The 23,309-nt window shown below is 31.1% G+C and overlaps 1 long non-coding RNA gene and 1 other non-coding gene across 3 annotated transcripts; one reads left to right on the forward strand and one right to left on the reverse strand.

The window, feature by feature from the left end:
- The first annotated feature begins 6,067 nt into the window (after positions 1–6,067).
- LOC130497137 (U5 spliceosomal RNA) lies at positions 6,068–6,186 on the forward strand. The gene has a single exon (XR_008936150.1). It is a non-coding gene; the product is annotated as a U5 spliceosomal RNA (small nuclear RNA).
- A 328-nt stretch (positions 6,187–6,514) lies between these two features.
- Positions 6,515–8,539, reverse strand: LOC130495453 (uncharacterized). 2 transcript variants are annotated; one of them, XR_008934721.1, is made up of 4 exons: positions 8,140–8,539; positions 7,944–8,042; positions 7,432–7,845; positions 6,515–6,636 (listed from the first exon to the last, which is right to left on the reverse strand). It is a non-coding gene; the product is annotated as an uncharacterized LOC130495453 (long non-coding RNA). The 2 variants fall into 2 exon arrangements; XR_008934720.1 differs by lacking the exon at positions 6,515–6,636 and having other exon boundaries at positions 7,325–7,845; positions 8,140–8,533.
- Positions 8,540–23,309: the final 14,770 nt, after the last annotated feature.

A 23,309-nucleotide genomic window follows, 5' to 3' on the forward strand; every position in this document is an offset into this window, starting at 1 on the left:
AGAGAGAGAGAAGAGAGAGAGAGAGAGAGAGAGAGAGAGAGAGAGAGAGAGAGAGAGAGAGAGAGAGAGAGAGAGAGAGAGAGAGAGAGAGAGAGAGAGAGAGAGAGAGATTGAGTGGATGAACCAGGCGGCTCACATCTTTAAAGTTTTAAACCAGGATGGTTAAAAACTGTGTACTGTTTTGTCTTGATAGCCATTTTAAAGCTTAGTCTTCTTCTTTTTTTTTATCACATTTAAAGCATTAGTCAATGGGGAGATTTAGTGATTTGGTTACCAAAAGGGGAAAATAATTATTAAGAAGAAAAGAAGAAAAGATGGGCCAAATTAATCTTCTTATGGAAATAAATATAAATAATCAACGTCATTAGCATCTCACTGATCAAAATCTTACTATTTTGAGCATTAGATTTCCATAACAAGACGCATTGATTGAGTAGGATAATATATAAAACCAAAACCCTCGGCAATTGTCTTTTTGGCTTGATACAGAACATGTGAACGCCTGAACAACAACACGGGTGTAATATGCAATCCAATGCAATGCAAGGATGTGTCCTGGAGATGGGATAAAATGGTAAAACCGGGAGGATACCATTTTAAAATGGTAAGAACATACCTAATTAAGTTAAAAGACAGAAGGAGTGAAATAAATTTCATCACTGTAGTGAAATCTGATTTGATGGGTTTCTGTTTGACCGTTGGACCAATCCTCCCACCCGCTTCTCTACCTTTCTCTTTTTTTGTCATCTGATTTGAATTCATTTTATTTTTATTTTATGAAAGAATTCATTTTATTTTTCTGGCAAAGTATTCAATATTATGAGAGTATTCTAAACCAAAATGGGACTAGTCTCCATATTCTATGAAAAAGCCGGTTTTTTTAACAATTTTTATCGTATACACTTTTGCAACAATCAAATTTTTTTTTCTTTTTCAAAAAAAAAAACAATCAAAATTTTGATGAATTTACTTTTCTCATGTGTGATCACTAAAGGGCATATACGATTACTCGTTTTCATGTCATCATAGCAACGTAGCAAATTATTATTTGTTTTTTTTTTTGAAAATAATTTTTTATTCGTTTGTTTGATCTAAATTTTTATTATTATTTGTTTGATCTAAATTTTTAACTATATTTGTATAAGTATAGCTAAAAATACCAGTTATCATAAAAGTAAAACAAGGATGTTTTATTATTCGTGTAAAATATCAAGAATCAAATCAATCTGCAGGTAGAGAATATGAAACATCCAACGAAATAATAAGTCAAGACGTGGCTCTGATAATGGCGCTGTCGTGGTCCGAACCTATATATTCACCAGCTGAGTATCATTACCAAACTCAAGTAACCAAACCGATACAAAACTCTATTGATATTAGTCTAATTTATGACTGACCAAAAAAATTGATTTGTGAGGTTTTGACGAGATGATTGGATGAATTTTTCTATAATTATTCTATCTTGTACGAACTATTTCTCGATAGTATATCCACATCATGCGCGCGAGTGAGAGTATATTTATTTTGAAACAAAATATTTGAATATTGCTATTTATCTTTTTTTTGGTCAAAAAATTGCTATTTATCTCTTTGCTTAATTTAGGGGTAAAAGATAGTGAGAAAAAAATATGAGAAAAAAGAATGACAACACAAAGAGCACTGACAGTCGTATGATAAGGAAGTGGTTTAATCTGACGTTTGACTTGTCTTTTCATTCTCTCTCTTCGTTTCAATTTACATTATTTACTGTAGTCCACCTTGCATCAAAACGTTATTTTCTTCTCTAAAAAACACAATAAAAATGATTCTTATGCACATCGACATATTCTATTTCCCGGATTTTTCTTTTGTTTTTAATTTTCGGACATATATATAACATATTACTCTCTCCGTTTTAAAAGGATGCATATTCTATAGAAAAATTTTGTTTCAAAAAGATACATTTTTATATTTTAAATATAATTTTTGTCAAATAATAATTAAAAATTGTAAAGTTTAAAAACATTAGTTGCATTTTGTAAAATTTTATTGGTTTAAAAATATAAAAATATAAAATTATAGAAAGCTATATATTTATTACTAAATTTTAATATATTTTATTAATAAATATGAAAATTCTAAAACATATACTCCATATGTATCATTTTAAAAGGTGTTTAAGGTTTTTCCATAAATATTAAGAAAATATAAGTTTTTATGTAATTTAATTTGGTAATATAAAATATAACTAATTCAATCAATAAAAATAAGATGTAATATTTTGTAGTTGGTCACATATTACTAATGGAATCGAAAGGATCTATGAGTTTCATAGATCAAATTTCAAATGACATTAAATTTTATGTAAAATTGTGAGAATATAACTTATTTATGAAACAAAAATAAAATTTTTAAACACCATTTAAAGTGATACGGATGATTGTTATTTTTAAACTGAGGGAATACATTTCTGAAAGACATCCTCGTCGTCGTGTTTGGCCCTGTCTTGAGTTATGTGTTTCCCCACTCGTTTTAATAATTGGTCTTTTCTTGTCAACCCTTAAGTGGTCTATTACTAGCTATGAATAGTGTTTTATAAAAGAAATAAGATGTTATATACTTACTTTAATCTTTAAACAGAATGATTAAGGATTCAAAGTGTGTAATTCTTTTAACAACGCATAGCTAGCATAAACTGTCCAAATGTTTTAGCAAAAAAAAAAAAAACTGTCCAAATGTAAGAGAGTTTGGAAACTAGTTTTCTCGAAGGTAAAAAAATTACAAATTTTATTAGAATTTAACTGATAAGAATTCATGTGTTTTTGAATCAGCCCTAATTAATGCTTGTTTTCTCAAAACCTTAGCATGACTATCCCATCTTAGTTTAAGTTTAAATCAGGCTTTTAGAGAAACGTCTCTAGTTTTTGTATTTCCAACAAAATTAAACTAAACAGCTCAATTTGTATGAACAAAAAAATATTTCAATATGTAACACTTTTGTTTTCGTTTTGTCTTACAAAATATATATTATATTATGTTCGCGGGAAGCCAATGTCGTCCTCTCGTCATGAACATTAATTAAGCAGATCAAATGGATTTCTGAAGTGGAAATTCTCCAGGAAAGCTCGAAGATCTGGTGGCTCGCCAGTGAACGATCTTTGTTAGGGGATAACAGAATGGTCAATGGCAAAGCTAGACGAAGTTTTCTTGGATAATTCCAATTAATTTAAGGAGCAAATTAACTCGGTAAAATAGAGTTTAGTGAGTTAAGGAAAAAAGAAAATATATCGAATTTAGGATTTATGTTTTCATATTATTATTACGTTAATGAGTAGCTTAATTCTTATATACAGAATTCTTATGGAGATATGTAACATAAAAAAAACACATTGATTTAGTTTTGAGAGAGTTTTTAAATCTAATAATTAAGAAGAGTTAGTTCTTATTATCTTTTGTGTTCTTGCAACTTTAAAGTTTTAGGAGGTTCAATCTCACGATTAACATAGAACATGAATCTTACTAAGCTAGTTTTGCAATATTTTCCAGTTTTGTTCTTTAAATATAAGCTAATTTTTTTTACATACGAAATCCACCTAGATCAACTAATCCATTTCCCATAGAGCTGCCTCCGCCACTAGAAATGGTGACTGATGATTAGAAGATAGTCATCAGGGCGGAGGCTGGTATTGATTCTCGAAGAGCGTGCAAGTGTTGATGGTTCTTCCTCTCAGAATGGCGGTTCTTGACGGGATTGTTTTTCGTCAGTCTGGTTCTTATCATCGCCGTCGCGAATGTTGGATTACGTGTGTGTCTTGAATCTTTGCGGTGGTTTGAGTCTCGGATAGCTAGCAGTGGTAAGTGTTTGGAGGTGGATCTTCTTCTTTAGAGTTGAAGGTTTACAGCCGCAGGACAACTACGTGTGTGACTACAAGTGAAGTCAACTGGCAGGGGATCGATAACTGGCCTTGGACACACTGGTGACGTGAAACTCTGGAAGCGGTGGCCGCTATGTTCAATGGAGGTGGGAGTTTGCTCCCCTGTTTCTTTTGTAAATCTTATAACATTGTATTTTGTACGCTTTGAGGCTCCGTATGAAGGTGCGGTTGAGTAGTGAGTTTTCTCGGGTATTGTTTTTTTTATGGTTTTTGTCTTTGTTTCGCCATAGTGCTGGTGTGTGGTCATCTGAACATGTGGTTCAGATGAAGGTTCCTGCTCTTCACAAAGAGCTTTTATGGTTCATGCTCTTTTGCTATGTGTGTGGTCAAATTTTCAGCTTATCGTTAGACAATTAAGTTTAATTTCTATTATCTTTTGATAGGTTATGGTTTAGTCGAAGGAGTTTAGTTTGTTCCAGTTAGTTTTTAGTTGTCTATTTTTTATCGTTTCTCTCGTTTGGGCTTGATTTCCGGGAAAATTTATATATTTCGTCGGATTTCACCAATGTATTTTTAGTAAGAATATAAATGAAAAATCTTTTGGAAAAAAGAGAGAAGAATGGTACCCCACTCATTTTATTCTCCTTTTTCTTTTCTTATCGCAAGAAATTATTTTATGTCATTGATTGCTTTTTGTTTTTCATTTCCCGACAGCTCAAATTTTCTATTATATACAAGATTGTGGAAAAAGTTAAAAAGATGCTATCAAAACACTTAAATATTGTTGACAAAAAAACACTTAGATATTAAATAATTAAGATTGATGCGTGGAGAAATAGAGATCACTATATTTCTAAACAACTTAATAATTAAGAGTCTCCCTCAGCTATTTTCTTCTTCTTTAACTATTTTACTGGAAAACTAAAAAAAAATTATATTATTCGTTTTTCTTTCACAAATTAAAATATAAATATCCATCTATTTCATAATATATAATAATATATGATGTTTTAAATTAGTAAACAAAAATTAGAAAACTTATTTTCTTTTACTAATTGAACAGATAGAATAAAAATTAACTTTAAAATCTCAAAAAATTTAGATTTTAAGACAACATAAACATTTTAAAACATTATATAATTTGAAATATAAGAAGTGTATGATTTAAGAGGAGACCATATCACATAGAAGTATGTGTGAATTGTGTTTATTAATAGTTAAGTATCCGTTCTAATTTAATTATATATATCAAGAACACAAGGAAACAATTTAAACTATTCACATGACTAATTAATCATGTTTAATTTGGACTAATTAATCATGTTTAATTTGGCAATTTCCACTGTTCTTAAGCAGTGAACAATTAATGAATGGCTATGAACTACAGAAATATACTCCCCAAGAATGTGTTTAAAAGAAAGAAACGCGTGGGATACACAGATGTCATACCGAGTTGACATGTGGCGAAAAAACCCTCATTTTCCAAAGTGACGTGGACGCAGGAGATAGTAGATATGTCAACTTTATTGTATAAGATTATATACTTTTCAATTTATTACGAACCTTGAATTTTTGACAAACCAAACATACAGATTAATTTATTGATAAATATGGTGAGGCAAAGTTATATAGTTTTCAATGCATTACCAACCCGGGGCTCACTAGAACTATCAACTCGAAACAATTTCCTATTGAGTTGTGTGGAGTTCTCAAGAATATCAAATTTTTATCTTCGCACTTTAATTTTATTTGCTTCTCTCATGTTTCACATTTTGTAACAGCCGGGCTGATTCTGTGCCGAGAAACTATCTATTTTTACCTTCTCTGCATTAAACTCTTACCAGTTAACGTATGAGGTTGTTGTTCAAAAAAAAATATGGTGAGGCCAATGATATGCAAATCATTTTAATTTTTTGGTAAAAGGATATGCAAATATTGTGTATGGCGAATCCAGCATACAATATAAATATGGTAATTCAGCATACAATATAAATGGTCCTAGTACGAGAACTTGGAGAATATAAACAGAGTACAAGTTCTTTCGTCAAAAAAAAACAGAGTACAAGTTCTGTTTATATTATTAAGTAAAATATTTTTGGATAACATAATATATAATTTTTTCAGATAATGATAATCTTTTAGATAATAATAAAAAACATCTACTAAATATATATTTTCGACTATATATATCGGTTTAACTGCGGGTCTAACGCAGCCATGTGGTGAGTGAGCACAAAGCAAACTATTCTTTCGCCTTTTACTAAAGAATACCGTGTGCTCTCCATGCCAAGTGGTATATATTTTTTTTTGGCAAAAAAGAAAAAAAAAACTGCGGGTCTACATCGAGTATGAAAATACTGCTTATATCTAATTCATCAAAAAACCGCATATATATCCCACAAAAAAGATTAATGTGTGAAATGGTTATGGCATAAGTGTATAGTTATACAACATCATAAATACAATACAATTATCAAAATATCTTACTAATAATTTAGAAAAAACATTATGATTACAAAAAAACACATATATTATAAAACTAGATTTCTAAAAACCTATAAAACAAAAAATATACCCGCCCTTTTAAGGGCGGGTCAAAATCTAGTCTTAGATTAATTTCGATGTTTGCAATAGTCAAAATGACAACCATGGAAGGAACATGCCATGCGTTATCTTCCTTCAACTTATTTCATACACCTAATCCCTTGCTTTCTTGATTGCTTTGTTTATGTTGTTGTTAGTTTTCCTCGTAAAAACATCTCTAATCCTATTATATAATTTACTGCAAAATAAAGTATGAAAAATCAGTAATTAACAAACAAAAAAATAATTACTATATTTAATTATTTGTGAAATAATCGTTTTTATTTTTTTATTACTTAATTTTGCAGTAAAATGTGAAATATGATTAGATACATTTTTAATCTATTGTTGTTGTTTCTTTTGTATGTCAGTGTCAATGTTTTGCTCCCAAAACTTCTTTCCAGTTGAATATTTAATTATAACTATATTAAAAATTGAAAAATATTTGAGCAAGTTTTTTTTTTGGAAAAATAACTTAGACTGTGTTCGAAAATACAAGCATAATCTCTATATATGTTATATCATATGCTAAAAGTTATCTAAATAGATGACGAACGCATTGAATGCAGCCAAAAATAGCATGAACCCCAAGAAGTTCTACTCTTCACAGTCATCTCCAAGTGGAACTCCTGAAGTTTATATACTCCATCCGTTTCGAATTAGATGTCGTTTTGGAGCAAAATTTTCGTTTCAGAATAAGTGTCGCTTTATTATTTTAATGCAAAATTTATTGATTTTCTAATCTAATCTATTTTTCTATTGGTTGAAATCTAGTTAGGTGTATTGGCAATGATGTTTTTATCTAGTAAATATACAAAATTAAATGTTTTATTAATCTGTGTGTCGAAGTCTAGAACGATAAATAAATTGAAACGGAGGGAGTATCAAATAATAACTCATATACTAAGAGCATCATTAACCCAACAACTTATAATAGGTTGCTTAATTTTATTATAATAGTATTTAAGAAGATAATTTTGGTAAAAGACTTAACTAAGCAATTTGATACTTCTATTCCTCCATTGCAAGGCTCTTATTTTAGGTTGCTTAATTCTCCTTTTCTTTCCTCCTCTCCTCACCATACCAAACGATCCAAACATTTCATATCCTTCTCACCGTACCAAACCAACCAAAACGAGAGAAGAAGAGAACATGAACTTTATAATGTTTTGTTTGGTGAGAATACAAAAGTGATGAGAAAACAAAAGTGCTGATCAGAAACTTTATATAGAGAATGAGAGTACACAAGTCACTAGTAAACAAGTGACTACACAAGATTAAAAAGTAACTACACATGAGAGAAGACATAGACAGAAGACTGTGACTACACAAGTCTAGACTTTATAAAAGTATGGCTTGCGACTGTTTCAACTTTGCATCAGTTGAAAACGGTAGTCCTGTTAATATCCTGCAAGCACAAAATGATGGAGACATGAATCATAAAATGCACCAGACATTACAATCGAAGTAGGAAGAAGAAAGATAGAACCATAACCACCACCTTACCAGTTACAACCACGGTTAAAGCGCTCACGGTTAGGCTCAAGCATCTTGCAAAGCCCCAAATACGTCAAGTAAAGCACACAATGTCAGAGACATGAATCACTAGAGACATAATCACAAATTGACCGATATGTAAGCTCAATTTAAGACAAGCATGAATTAAAGGATTCAGACATAGAAACAAATAACAGAGCTTTACCTTTCGATTCGATTCGACCGACCGTCGAGGAGAACCGTCGATAGAGAGACGGATGGTTTAATCGTTGATGAAGGAACAGAAGCAGAGTCGTCGAGGAGGGACTCCGAGAGAGACGCCGAGTGATACTCTGTATCAAGGAGAGATCACAGATGATAGGCGGATTCGTCGACGACAACCACGAGAGAGACACCGACGGAGACACCGACCAGCGAAAGATCAAATACGAGACCCGGAATCGTCGACTGAGTCGAAATGGAGAGAAGAGATCAATCACCACGATTTGGAATGGAAACCGACGGAGTACACGAAGTGGGGAGAGAGATAGAGAAGACAGAGAGTACAAATCGTCTATGTGCGACGCGTGTCCGGTAAGCGACGTTGTTTAGAACGCCTAATTAAGCGACGTTGTTTAGTTAAATAGGGAATTTTCTTTTATTTTTAATTCCAATTAAGTTAAGCTACCCACCTAAACAACCGCGATAATGATGCTCTAAGTGTCCACCAATAATCTATCTCTACGCTTTGAATGCAAACCATCGGCTGAGGTCGATCGAACTTTTTGACTTGTAGCCTCGAGTTGTAGGGTTATTGTGAAATAGTATAGGTATGTATACGTTGTTCAAAAAAAAGTATAGCTATGTATACTGAGATATATATATATATATATATATATATATATATATTATATATATATATATATAGAGAGAGAGAGAGAGGAGAGAGAGAGAGAGAGAGAGAGAGAGAGAGAGAGAGAGGAGAGAGAGAGAGAGAGAAGAGAGAGAGAGAGAGAGAGAGAGGAAGTGGAACCCAAACTGAATTTTGTGAGCTGTTGATTCGAATGTTGATGGAAAATCCACAGTAAACGAGAAGTGGATGAGCATAAGAAATTAGGTTCTTGTGGAAGGACCGGTCGGTCAACACACAACTTAAATTCTCTTTTAAGTTGTTGTGGTGGAAAACGTATATCATTGTGATGATATTGTCTCTCTTATGTGTGTGTTGGGGAAAGTCACCAAATATGTCATCCATCTATACCATCCGTTCGACTACTCCAAAGATCAAGACCTCATGGCAACTGAAAAACCATTATATGGAACTAATTACTGTATATAAACAAAAAATAACAGTTAAATATATAAATAAAAGTGTAAAATAATTACTGATAATATGGATCCATAAAATATGGAAATAACATTTCATATCTTGGATTCTTAAGACACTGTCTAGTCTAATTATATAGTCGTATTTAAGATATAATAAATAACCCTTTTTAGCAACTGATATAATAAATAAACAATATGGGTTTGTAAATAAACAACTGATATAATAGATATACAACTGATAGTATAAATTAAGACAATCTTAGGGTTTTTTTTTTTGGAAAAACAATCTTAGGGGTTCGAAACAAAATGAGCTATGAGTTTGTATATGTTGACTTGCATGTTGTCTCCCGCAACAAACCCTTTAACAGAAAAGGTTGTCTCGCAACTCTGTTAATTTGTTCCAATATAAAAAAGGAGAAAAATCTGTGAACAAAAAAAAGGAGAAAAATCTGACTTCGTATTGTGGTGATAGGATATTAGTTCTCGAGGGAACTTTTAAAGTTGACAAACGTCACTTTGAAACATTTGACCGAAATATTTATATTGGCCGCATGATATATGTAACAGGGATTTTGGATTTTGTAAAAAAAGTCCAATATACTTCTGTTTTTACAATATCCTTGCACTATCTCCTACTGTTCACTTTATTTTTTATTATAAAATAGAATAATTCTATCATAAAATTATGATATATTTCAATAATATTATATTTAGAATATAGAGTAATAAACAAAAAAAGTAAATTACTTTGTATATAGAGTAAACTTCTTTTTTTACGGCGGAAACTAGAGTGAAGTTGGAAATATTCTCACGTTCTAGCTGTTCTAAATTATTGGGATTGATAACAACTAATTTCCATTTCTCAGTTTGTGTTTTTAGTCTTCACAGGTATCATATCGACCTGTCTATGTATTAATATATCATATGCACCATCCTCCTGATATACGAAGAATTGATTATATGTAACTTTGTTTTTCCTAATGCGTTCTGGAAGGATAAAAATAGTTTATATAATAATCTCCAGGCCACTTCGAATCAAGTCCCTTGTGATCAACTTGTCTTAGTAGTCATACGAACCGGAAAAAATGTGTATACATAGTTGATTCCTATATATAGCATTCTTGCAAAGTTCTCATAAAACTAGCCATTGAAGAGGAAAACGAATGCATAAAGAAAAGTAAAGACATTTGTCAACATTTATTGTCCAATATGATAGAGATTTATAAATATTTTCTTACACAGCTAAATATTTGGTAAGTTTCTGTTCAAATTTCAAATATATTTTCTAATCGGAATCTCCAAATAATATTGACTTTCAAACTGATTCAAATTAAAATTTTAGATAACTTACACAAACATCCCCCTAAAACCTTAATCGTATTCATACAATTTGCATTGAAAATCATCTCCTTTTCAAAAGGTTCCTTAGAAAATGGCTAACTGAAGCCCGCTAACCAGAAAAAAACAAGCGAAGTAGTAATAATTATGTATATGTATTGATACCATAGGTAATTCTGGCTCTTCATTTTATAAAATCAAACTTCTGGCTCTTTCATTTCAAATTCTTGAGTTGCTAATAAATTGTCGTTAATCAATTTAAATTTTAAAACGTCCAGACACAGATACAAAAGAAGTATATGCATTGCTAATTTCATAATGTATATACGACAAAAGAGTGATACATAATTTCATAATGTATTATGGGGCACATGAAGAGGCCCCGCTCTTAATGTCATCCCAAGGAAGGATAAAGACAATTAATCCATCATTTTTACACTCTATTCTTTTGTCATGTAAAATTTTATAAAGTACTCACTCTTTATAAAGTACTCACTATTGGGAACCAAATATGAATATAAAAAGATTTTAACTCTCAATTCCAACATTATTTAACATATATAATTTTGTGTGACACATGGACCCATTTATCAAATTAACACAAAAGAATCTCCACTTGACCCTAAATCTAATATAATTTAAATAATTACATGTTTGATTCTTCCCAAAATTTAAACTTTCTTCTTTTCATCAAGTATCAAGTGTGTGCTCTTCTTTAATTTCCATTTGCTTTCTCTTGTCAAGTCCCTTTCCCATTATGAGAAAGATTTTGCATTATATATTATTCTGTGCGGAATTTGAATAACTATGGTGTTGGGGCACTGATTTCCACCTGACATAGTTGTGGTCTAGCTAGAGCTTAAGTCTCAGTCTCGTATTGATGCGTCTCTCTCAGTCAATGTAAAATGTTCAGTTTTATTAAATGCATAATGATGCGTGCCTTTGCATAAAAAGCAGAGGTGAAAGACCTTTGGGTTGAACCAGAAGCCCTTACAAAATTCCTTTTGTTTCGGGATATATAGGGAGTTCAGAAGACAGAAATTGAAAGTTGGATGCTGGAGTTAAGAGGTACCTGAGACTCTCTGTTTCTGTGATGACTGTGACCATTGAGCTTTGCTGTTCTCTATCATCTTTGTGCTCAGGGGCATTCTTGACTTTTCTTTATCTTAAATCAAAATGTTCATTCAACTATTTATTTGCTTGTTGTCATCATTTACACTGTGCATTTGCACAAAACAAGATTTGAATCCGACTAAAAATCCACAGTAAATATATTCTTTAATGTAACATCTCATTTTCTACTTAAAAAAAAAACATCTCATTTTCGTTATACATATATTTCACAAATAACCCTATATAGTATATATTATTATTCTTTGTCAACTTATTTTTGTTCATCAAGTTCTTATTGGATCTGTTTTTATATCGTATCTTCAGCATCTTTCTTTGACAAGACGTATACTTGTCTGATTGGAAATCATAACAAGAAACACGTACTTGTGTGATTGATATCTCCGTAACAGTTTTTTTATCTTCATATCACCAATATGCAAAGACATTCTTGTAGCATGCTTTACAAAGGAAAATGGTCTAAAACAAAATAACTAGACAATGGCCAGAAATTATTTAAACAGAAAATAATTGTTTGCATATCAAAACGAAGAAAGCTTAGTATTATATAGTGGAGGAATAATGTAATCAGCAAATATTTAATGTGTAATTAACTAATTGAAATAGGTCATTTAACCCAATAGTAGAAATCTGAGAAGGGAAAGCATATTTCCACGGATGCAAATATAATTACTACAAACAAATTGCTAACATTTCAGATGAATTTAAATGCTGTGTAATTTTCCAGCAAGGAGAAATATTTTTCTTTATGTAAAACAACAGATTATAAGATTAAATTTTCTCTAAATCCACATGTGTATTCGACTGGCTATACAATTTATATTTTCATGTACATCCTAAAATTCCACCCAAAATTTGGTGGCAAATGAACTAGATAATGGCTAAACATATTTTAAATTCAAGAATTTATAGATGACAAATAATAAAATGTCATTAATAGGTGCCATTGAAGATGTATATACTATTAACAAATATGTTTCACCTTAGTTAAAAAAGTTATACTCTTCTAAGGAAAAGAATATATGCAATGCAAAAAGAATACCACCCAGTTTTTCTGATCAATATCAATTTTTTTATAATGTCTTACTATCTCTAACTTCTTTTTTTCTGTTTTTGATCAACTATCTTTAACTTCAATCGTGAAAACTGAACAACTTGTGCTAAGTCTAGAATATAGTGGTAGAAAAACACTTACATAATAATTCAAGCTATATATGGTGATGTTAAACTTCTGGACGCGACCAGAAAATAGTGTTTTGATAGGTAAAATCAAATAATTGAGTCAATGGTGAAACAAGTTGGCTATAATTAACCTTTTTTGATCGAGGGACCAACGAAAGGTGAAATAACAATGGTCCTACAAAAGAAACTCGACATGATTTTAATGAGGATTTACCATTAAATTTGGTTGTCACTTTCAATGACTTTTCACCAATTTCCAGACCTCTCACTTTAACATTCAGTTAATTTCATTATTTTATTTTGTAAGCATTAATCATCCTTGCCAGGAGTATCAGTTAAACTAATTACTGATAACCGTTTTCAACTATTTACCACCAACCTACTGATATTATTTTAGTTGTAAGAAAATGTGGACAAGAAAAAAGTACTTTAGTCACAAATGCTAAAGTAATACTCCATCAGTAGGATAAGATCCGCGCCTTGCGCGGGATGAATTTGTTATTTTTATTATGTTTTGGAGAATGAAACAATAGTTCGGTTTCATTTAGACTAGGAGTGTTCAATCCGGATATCGGGTTGGTTTCGGTTATGTTCGGTTTTTACTGTATTTCGGTTAGTAAAATATAACTACTATTCTAAATCCATATTTACTTCGGTTCGATTTGGCTTATATACCGTCGGTTTTCAGTTTATTCGATTTTATACCAAAAAATAATTGTTTAGTTTGAGATCATATTATATATTATACGAATTTTAGAGTCATGTTGTCAAAAAGTCATTTATTAAAAAATATTATATATTTAAATAAAATAATAAAAAACAAAAAAAATACTTCTATCATCTAATAAAATAATCAAATCTAGAATTAATATCAAAGCTCTAAGTTTTGAAAATAAAAATAAAAGACAAAACTGAAGCATGAAATAAAAGCTTTTATATTCTTCCATATTTAGTGTTCATCAAATTAATATGTTTTCGTTTGAACACAGACACAATTCTGTTTGTTTAAGATAAAAAAAGTTGTAAAGAATTTCAACTAATTGTTGATCAAATTTATAATCTTTACTTCAATTTAGTTATTGTTAAAATAAAGCAAAAATATCGAAAAAGAAAGACTAAGAAAATAAGAAGCCTCAGTTGCAGTAAATTGTTACTTAATTATAATTCAAGTGATTCAAGTGATTTACAAATTATAATTATGGTTCAACTCATATAACAAATAGATATTCATGCGTCGTTATAAATATATACATATTACATGTTTCTGTTTAATCGGTTATAAATCAAACCATATTCAAATCCTACGGTTTTTATAAAATTAGATTCATTTGGTTACGACGGTATATACCAAAACAAAACCATATTATCTATTTCTGTTCGGTTCGATACTCTTCGGTTTAGCATATTGAACAGCTCTAATTTGAATATTAGTTGGTTTTGGATTGTTTTCTTGTCATATATTAATATCTTATCGTAGAATTGGATTTTAAATTCATATTTTTTGGAACCTTACATGTGAATTTTTATATTAAAAATAAAATATAAAATACATAGTTTGAACACATTTCTGTAGAGTGTAAAAAAATTTATTAGAGTGTGAATGTTCATTCTTAAATAATTGTGAGACTGTCACATTCCATTATAGTGTGAATAAATTTCTTAAAATGTTTCTCTTTTAATATATAATATATACAATGAAACCTCTATAAATTAATAATTTTGGGACTACACCAAAATTATAATTTTTATTAATTTATAGAGATTATTAATTTATCGATATACTAATTGAACCAAAAACTCAATTTGGGATTATAAAATTATATTAATTTATATAGATTTTTAGTGTATATTAATTTATTGATTATTAATTTAAAGATGTTATACTGTATATAGGAGATATATTGGGCTGAACATTTGTAATTGTAATTGTGTACTTAAATCTATTTTGAATTTATGATGAGTCTGATCAATTTGGGCTTAAATTTTTTATCACCATGTTTATATCTATAAAAACTGTAATATGGCCAATAAGTCATTTTTATTACAAAAACATGTTTTACAATTTTTTAATATTTAACTTTCACATCATTGAGAACTATTTTAATGATTTTAGAACCATCATCTTATTATTTCCAAAATTGAATTACTTTGACTTTATTCTTCCACATAGTTTTGAAAGCTTTCAACTGAACGAATAAAATTGATATATCCAATATATATATATATATATATATATATATATTATTTAATTTGAATATTTATAAAATAAAAATTCATGTTAATACAATTTTATAGTTATTTGTATCTTATTATAACAAAACAAATTAAGCTATTGATCACAGAATTTTCAAAGTGATATATTCAAATTTCTAATAATTTATAAACGTTTTGAAATATTCAAAAATAACATATAAGAAAAAATCTAAATGTTTTTATTATATAGTTAATGTGATTTTTAATATCTTTTAATAATATAAAAAAACTAAGATACAAAAATTGCTATCAAATATTCACTATTCATAATAATTAATTTTCATATATACGTTAATTATATTAGGTAATTTCATAGCTTTTATTTAAGGAAAGTGCGAGATTGTTTTTGTACATTATTTATCAATTCGATAGTTAGTTTAATAAAAAGTGTAATATAAGTTAAGATGGACCAATTTACTTTTCTAAGAATAATATATTTTATATATTATATTTTATATAGTTATTTATTAAATGAAACTTCACAATCATACGGTTCTATGATCATTTATATCGTTTTATAACAAAATATTTAAATCATTGATAACAAAATTTTCAATGTGAAAATTTAATAAGTTTATAATTTATAAATGTTCTTGAAAACTCATTGAAAGTTTTGAAATTAAAATATTTATGTAATCTTATATGGTATATAGTTTAATCTATATATTTATTTGTTTTATTATTAAATGATACTTTTTACTCATATGGTTTTAAAATCATGTGTATCTTTTTATAATAAAAGTATTAAACCATTGATCATTAATTTTTAACATAATAGTTTAATAGTTTTAGTCATTTATTGTCATTTTTTAAAATTTGAAATATAACATATACGAAAAATCTAAATTTTAATTTTATAGCTAATTCGATTGTTTAATTTATTTTAATAATATAAAATTAAACAAAAAATGATGGAGGATATATAAATTGTTGTCAAATATATATTATTAGATACATTAATTGTCATATATATATATATTAGTCATTTATGGTAATTTCATAGGTTTTATTTAAGGAAAGAAAAGAAAATAGTAATTATATCTAGCGGAACAATCATAAATGCTTCTATCATAAATATCATATTATATCATATATAGTTTGACCAAAGAATGTATCTAGTGACATATAAAAATCGAATGTATCTAGCGACATATAAAAATCGAATGTGGGTTTAAAATCATGTGTATCTTTTTATAGTAAAAATGTTAAACCATTGATCATTAACTTTTAACATAATAATTTTAATAGTTTTAGTCATTTATTGTCATTTTTTAAAATTCAAAATATAACATATACGAAAAATATAAATTTTAATTTTATAGCTAATTCGATTATTTAATTTATTTTAATAATATAAAATAAAACAAAAAATGATGGAGGAGATATAAATGGTTATCAAATCTTTATTATTAGAAACATTAATTGTCATATATATATATTAGTCATTATGGTAATTCCGTAGGTTTTATTTAAGGAAATAAAATAAAATAGTAATTATATCTAGCGGAACAATCATAAATGCTTCTATTATAAATATCATATCATATCATCATATCATATAGTTTGACCAACAAATGTATCTAGCAACATATAAAAATCGAATGTGGACCTACTTATTTTTCAATTGAATGTAATTGACTATCTAATTGAGTGACACCTAAGCATTGGGGTCTTTTTTAATTATTATAAAATTGAGGTTACAATTTTTCAAATCTTTCTCAATTAATATATAGGAGTTATAAAGTAATCTCCAATATGTTTTCGTATGCCGAGTAATTGGCATTTTAATTTATTAGATTGGGCTAAATAGAATCTTAGAATTTTAAAAGCCCATCCAACCTTTTCAGAGGAAATCTAGAAGAGAGAGAAATCGGTTTCAAAATTCTTCTGTCCTTAATTAACTAAAGATGGTCTAGGTGATGATTATTTTCTAGATTCTAGATTCTAGATTTTGGTTTTTGGTTTTAATTTTTGGATTTTAGATTTTAAATTTTGATTTTTGGTTTTTGATTTTGCAGTAGATTTTAGTTTTCTTGAAAACCATGAATGGTGATTTTTAGATTTTTACCTTAATAAAACTTTAATTGCTTCAATAAGTAGTGAACATATAATTAACTTCAATTTCTTAGAAAAGATGTTGTTCTACGTTGTTTTGTGTGCTATTATTGAGAGTGATAAGTGTAGTTTTATATACTACGTTGTTTATTTAAATTTTAAAAAATAATAAAAAATACTTTTGATTTTGGTTCGTAGCAAAATTGAAGGAGAAACCAAGAAAATAGAGATTCTGGTTTTTATGTATAAAAAAGTAATAGGAGTCAAAAACTAGTTTCCCTAAAAAAATAGGAAATCTACTTTACCAAAATCATAACTGGATAAAAAATAGATTTTGGAAAATTAAAAACCAAAAACTAGTTTAAAAACTCCAAACAATCAACCTCCTAGATTCAAATTAGAGATTTTATTCTCTTAAACACACATATTTTATTAAAATAAAGGTGTTGATTATTTTGGTGTTGGCTCGTAGAATTTAGATATTGTGGTGTCAGAGATGCCGTCTATGGCTTCTTCGAAACACTATCTTAGGCTTTCATCCTTTCGTTTTACATTATCACGGGGTTTGTTTCCAGTCTCATCATTGAACTTGTCAACAAGGATTTGTGGTGATATGCTCTTGTTTCCCATTGTTATTCTTGGTTCTTCTGTCACTGATTCCAACCTAGGCGTATTAAAGTTAATTATACTTTGATTCTCAGAGGCGATCTTTTGGCGAGGTTTGTAGAAGCTTTAGGTGGTATGTAAGTTTCTATTTTCTCTCGGTGACTCCAATCAGCATTCAACATATCCCAATGCTATGGGCTTTCAATTGATTTTCCATGGTAGTGTTGCCGCTTATACTTTTTGCAGGTCTTAGAATATGTTTGGTTCAAGTTGCAGTGGTCTTACTCGTGTCCGTCTTTGTGTTACCGTTCTTGGTTTGGAGGTTCTTTGGTCTTTCGGTCCAAGATAGGGTTTTGGCATCATAAGCAATGTATAGCTGGGTTATTGGGCATGCTTCATGGGTTAGTGTCCTTTCGCTCCTTTCTCTTCTAGTTCGTCTAGCGTTTCAGCGACAGTGTTGGTTATGAACCTTGTGGCGTTTATGGGAAACATGTAACATCCCGAGTTGTGATATACAGAAATGCTTAAGAGAATTGATTTGACTACCTATGTCACCAAAGTTGATTTACTTTTTCCGTCACACATCCGTTTAGAACTCTAGAGTTAAGCGTGCTTGGGCTGGAGTAGTGAAAGGATGGATGATCTATCGGGAAGTGATTCGCGATATCGTGTGAGTGAGGCCAAAGTACGGGGAAAGGTCGGGTGGTGATTGTAGGGACAGTAGACAATGATTTCGAGCATTGGAAAAATTAACGACCAAACGTCGGATAGAACGGGGCCCACGGGCCGAGAGAGCGGGCGTGGATGGCCCATTAGCCGTGGACGGTCGGGGCGTTATAAGTGGTATCAGAGCCAGGTTAGCCGTCTCAGTTCTGACCTGAGAGGCATTTTGAGACCTGTCGTGGGGCGCAACGAGGATGTTGCGTTCTTTGAGAAGGGATGAATTGTAACATCCCGAGTTGTGATATACGGAAAAGTTTAAGAGAATTAATTTGGCTACCTATGTCACCAAAGTTGATTTACCTTTTCCGTCACACATCCGTTTAGAACTCCAGAGTTAAGCGTGCTTGAGCTTGAGTAGTGAAATGATGGGTGACCTATCGGGAAGTGATTTGCGATATCGTGTGAGTGAGGCCAAAGTACGGGGAAAGGTCGGGTGGTGATTGTAAGGACAGTAGACAATGATTTCGAGCTTTGAAAAAATTAACGACCGAACGTCGGATAGAATGGGGCCCATGGACCGAGAGAACGGACGTGGGTGGCACATTAGCCGTGGGCGGTCGGGGCGTTATAAAACCAGTTACTCCAGAAACAACACATGAAATTCCAGCATAAAAAAAAAGCTGAGGAAAACTTCATTTTCATATAGTCATCAGGGAATGACAACTGATTTCTCAGAATTCTAAATGCAGACCAGCGGAATAAGCAGTATTTAATAGGTGGACGAAACTAGTTTTTGTAATAAATTAACTTGAAATTTTTTGTTCAAAACCAGTTTGTGAACGGATCTGATTTTATGATTTTTCGGGTTGAACCAATATATATTAAAAAAACATGGGACTGTAGATAAGAAATGGGACCGTGAGTATTGACTGAAGATAGCAGAGTTTACAGAAGTCGACGTTAAGAGAAACCATTTCTTGTAGCTCCAGCTTCCTCGGGGATAGAATCTTTTGCTAAAGCCACATGCTACATTTTGTCCTCTTTCTCTCTTACCGCACACGATACTACACAACATATCTTATATCTATGGTTACATGTGGTGATTACTAGTTTGCTTGCAAGTTATTAATGATCATTACTTGTCACTAATTACTATGTAGAGTATTTATAATTAAACTAACAAAATTAGAAACTGACCGAAGTCAATCACGTATGATATCATGTATCAGTACCGTAGATATAAATCTTTATCGAAGTACAAAATGATTTAAATCAATACGACACCAACATGGGCTTTCTACTCCCCAACATCAAATATTTACATTAGTCCTTACTAAAACAAAATGACTCAACCGTCCGTGGTTAAGAGCATCTCCTATATAAATTTCATTTTTTTTTCAAAATAGAATAAAAATGATTATAAAATAAAAATGTTTCAACCTCACTTTATTTTTTACTCCATAATGGAGTAATGAACAAAAAAATAATAAAATATTTCATTTATTGAGTAAATTTAATTATGGAATAGAAAATAGAGCGAAGTTGAAATATTATTTACTCCATAGTCACATTTACTCAATTCCAGAGAAGAAAATAGAGATGCTCTAATGGATTTTCTATTCCCCAACTGTCCACAGCTAATAAGTCTTCCACTCTCGTCGATCTTATTCTGTGCAACAAACGGTATTAATCTTTCAAATACTCGAAAATTTTATATACTGTTTCTGTAATCAATATCATCGAAAGCATTTTTTTGATCAGAAACAGTCATTTCTCAGAACATTACCACCTTGATGATGTTTTGAGAGATAACTGCGTTTATGACCAACAAAATGTCAAAGCGTCCACAATCTATATAAACTGTCATATATACATATATATACAAACGTGTGAAGAGGAGGAACAAACACCCCAAGAACTTTCAAACTTATAGCCATATGAAAAGTCATGCCCACTGTGGACACACATATGTCCACACCACTACTATAATTAAAGTTTGGAATGTTTGTTATTTTAGCAACGACTTTTTGTCACAATAGCAACGATTAAAATTGGAACTTTTAAGTTGGTTTTACTTTACATATAAGATTATATCTTGTTGTACATTTTTTTATCTAAGACTCAAGTCCATACTAAACTCCAAATATTTATAATGCCTACGTAAAATATACAAATGTGCAGACGACAAAGAAATGTAATGAGAATGAATTATTGACCTCGACCAACCAAATTATCTACTTTATAATTTGTTATGCATCTCTCTAAGGTCAACACTTGTTTCCATATGCCTAACAAAAGGATTTTTATGTCCTAAAAACATCATTATTAGTGGACGGAGAAAAAAGCCCTTAGCTTTTTTTTTTTTTTTTTCTGTCATGAAAAGCATAAGGCAGCCTTTATATAGGAGATTTTCTCCCATTTTTTCCTCGGTCCTTTCTCCTTTTCTTTTAAGGACTGGCTTAAGGCCCTTCCAATATCGATGGTCTAAGAGACGACAAACAAGTTTATATGCTTTTTTCAAGCATAATTCGGATTCGGGACTTTTTTTTAATCGAGCTATTATCTCATTTATCATTTGAGGTACCATACTTCGACTAGATAAAGAGTACCTTTGGGGTATTTTTTAAAACAAAAGAATCTCATCGAAACTTTTATAATAGAAATCAAGCTGCTTTCAAATTATTCATGTGGTCGGTAACATTAGTACTTAATATATAACTCTAGGTAGAAAGCATTTATACTTCCGGTAGAATTGTTGATTCTTTAGCACAATCATTCGTCTACACGTTGCTTATAAGTTATAACAAATGTAATACATTAAATATAGTCCATTTACTAACCAACTAAAAATCTTGTGCTGGTCCAAATTTCCACGCCTCGGTGTGTGGTTGCGACTTAAGAAGTGGCGCAAATTCCTTTGTTTATCTAACGCAAATTCAACTGAGACATAGCTTCTGTGTCGTGGACCTTGTGGTGCATGTATCTTTCGTTTACTTCCAATTTAGAGTTCGGCGGACTCTAATTAGAGAAAGTGTAAAACTTGTAGAAGGTAAATAAATCTACATTTTATAAAAAAGGAAAAGAAGAAACATTGGAGACGGGGAGGGTCCATGTTCCATAGGCCTCGGTTCGAGCGGAGGACAGTTGGTCGGCGCACTTGCTTGACAATGATTGTGGTCTTGTGGACATCGTTCCTCCTCAAATTTGTTCATTCTTTTTAGTCCTGAACTTCATATCTTAATTATTTTTATGAGTCTAATCGTTAGCAATATGTATTTTTCGACGGTTATGTTTTTCTTTTCTTCCAACTGAAATATTATTAAAACAGAACATATTACACGAGCCCATAAACGGCCCAAAAAACACAATCCAACCGGAAAAAACAAGCCCACAAAGACAAACCGAGCCCCAAACCCAAAACGGAAAAACTGAGATCCAAGCGTCATACAAACGCACCACGTATCCTTCCCACATGTTGACCACTGCAACACCACAGAAACACGTGTCGGTCTCTGAAGCTTCATCATCTCAAACGGCCGAAGCAAACCGCCGGAACCAAACACCACCGCTTCACCGGATCGCGAATCACCGACTCCATCCCAAGTAGAGGTCGACGCTGAAACAGACTGACACACAAACCCCGGACTCACCGAGACATCTTCACGACCACCGAATCCACCTCCAACGACTGTATTAGAGGGAAAGGATTCGGGATCAATCACCACAGACCCGATCTTCAGACAGCTTCAGTCGGCTACACCGAAACCGCTTCTGAAATCGGCCACCAAACCCCACAAAGAAACACCTTTCAGTCAGCTCGATCGCATCTATGAAAATCGAAAGCCGGCGACCACTCCTGGAGAAGACACGGCGTGGTCCCAGAATCAAACGCCGGCGAAGCACAGTGAAGAGGCCACCGCTTCCCCGAAAACCGAAGGCGGACCACCACCGAAAGAAAACGTGCATGGCCGCAGTCTGAAACAGAGAAATAAAAGAAGATTAGAGACGAGGGCCGGAGCGGTGGCAGGAGCTGAACCCGCCGGCCGGAGACGTGATTTCCGGCGATGAAACTTAGAGAAAAGGCAGAACTGTTTTTTCTCTCTGTGCTTTTTTCGACGGTTATGTACATGTAGTTAGATTGGTTAAAAAAAATAAAACTTTAATGTAAATTTAACATTGACCAACATGTATAATGCCTTTATACTAGTTTAGCCAAATATAACGCAACGCATAAAAAGCCTGCTTAAAAATTTGTAATAAAAAGCTAGCCGGTAAATTTTAAGTGGTGGCGATCTTTTCATGTGGCATTAGCAGAACCCGAGTTTTTAGCTATTTTCAAAACAACCGTTAATGAATTAAACTAAATCATAAATATACGTTTTCGCTGGATGCATAGCAAATACAGCCAATACAAGTTTAGTAAACGGTTTTACAACCTCTTAACATTGAATTAAACTAATCCTGTTGAGTTTTTAAGACTTCAAATGTAATTTTCAGTATTAGCTAGTATTTGAATTATAGCACAACCAATACAGAAACGGATAGGTTGTTTTGTAATCCTCTGATAGCGCACTATCCCTTGCACAAAAAGTTTTTAATAATGGACAAGTTAAAAACATAATATTTTTTTTTTGGTAAAAAGTTAAAACATAATATGCTATACGCTTTGATACAACCACTGCATAGTTTTGAGATATCCTAATTATTTTAGGTTTTTAATTCAGTTTTTGCTGGTAGGAAAAAAGTATGAACTGGTTAACTAGGATGACAGAGCAAGGGTAAGGGTCTTGTAATTTTAACATATCTCAAAATTCAATAGCTTTTGAGTAAAACAGAAGA

The sequence above is a fragment of the Raphanus sativus genome, chromosome 6 (genome assembly GCF_000801105.2).
Source record: "Raphanus sativus cultivar WK10039 chromosome 6, ASM80110v3, whole genome shotgun sequence".
Classification (NCBI taxonomy): Eukaryota; Viridiplantae; Streptophyta; class Magnoliopsida; order Brassicales; family Brassicaceae; genus Raphanus; species Raphanus sativus.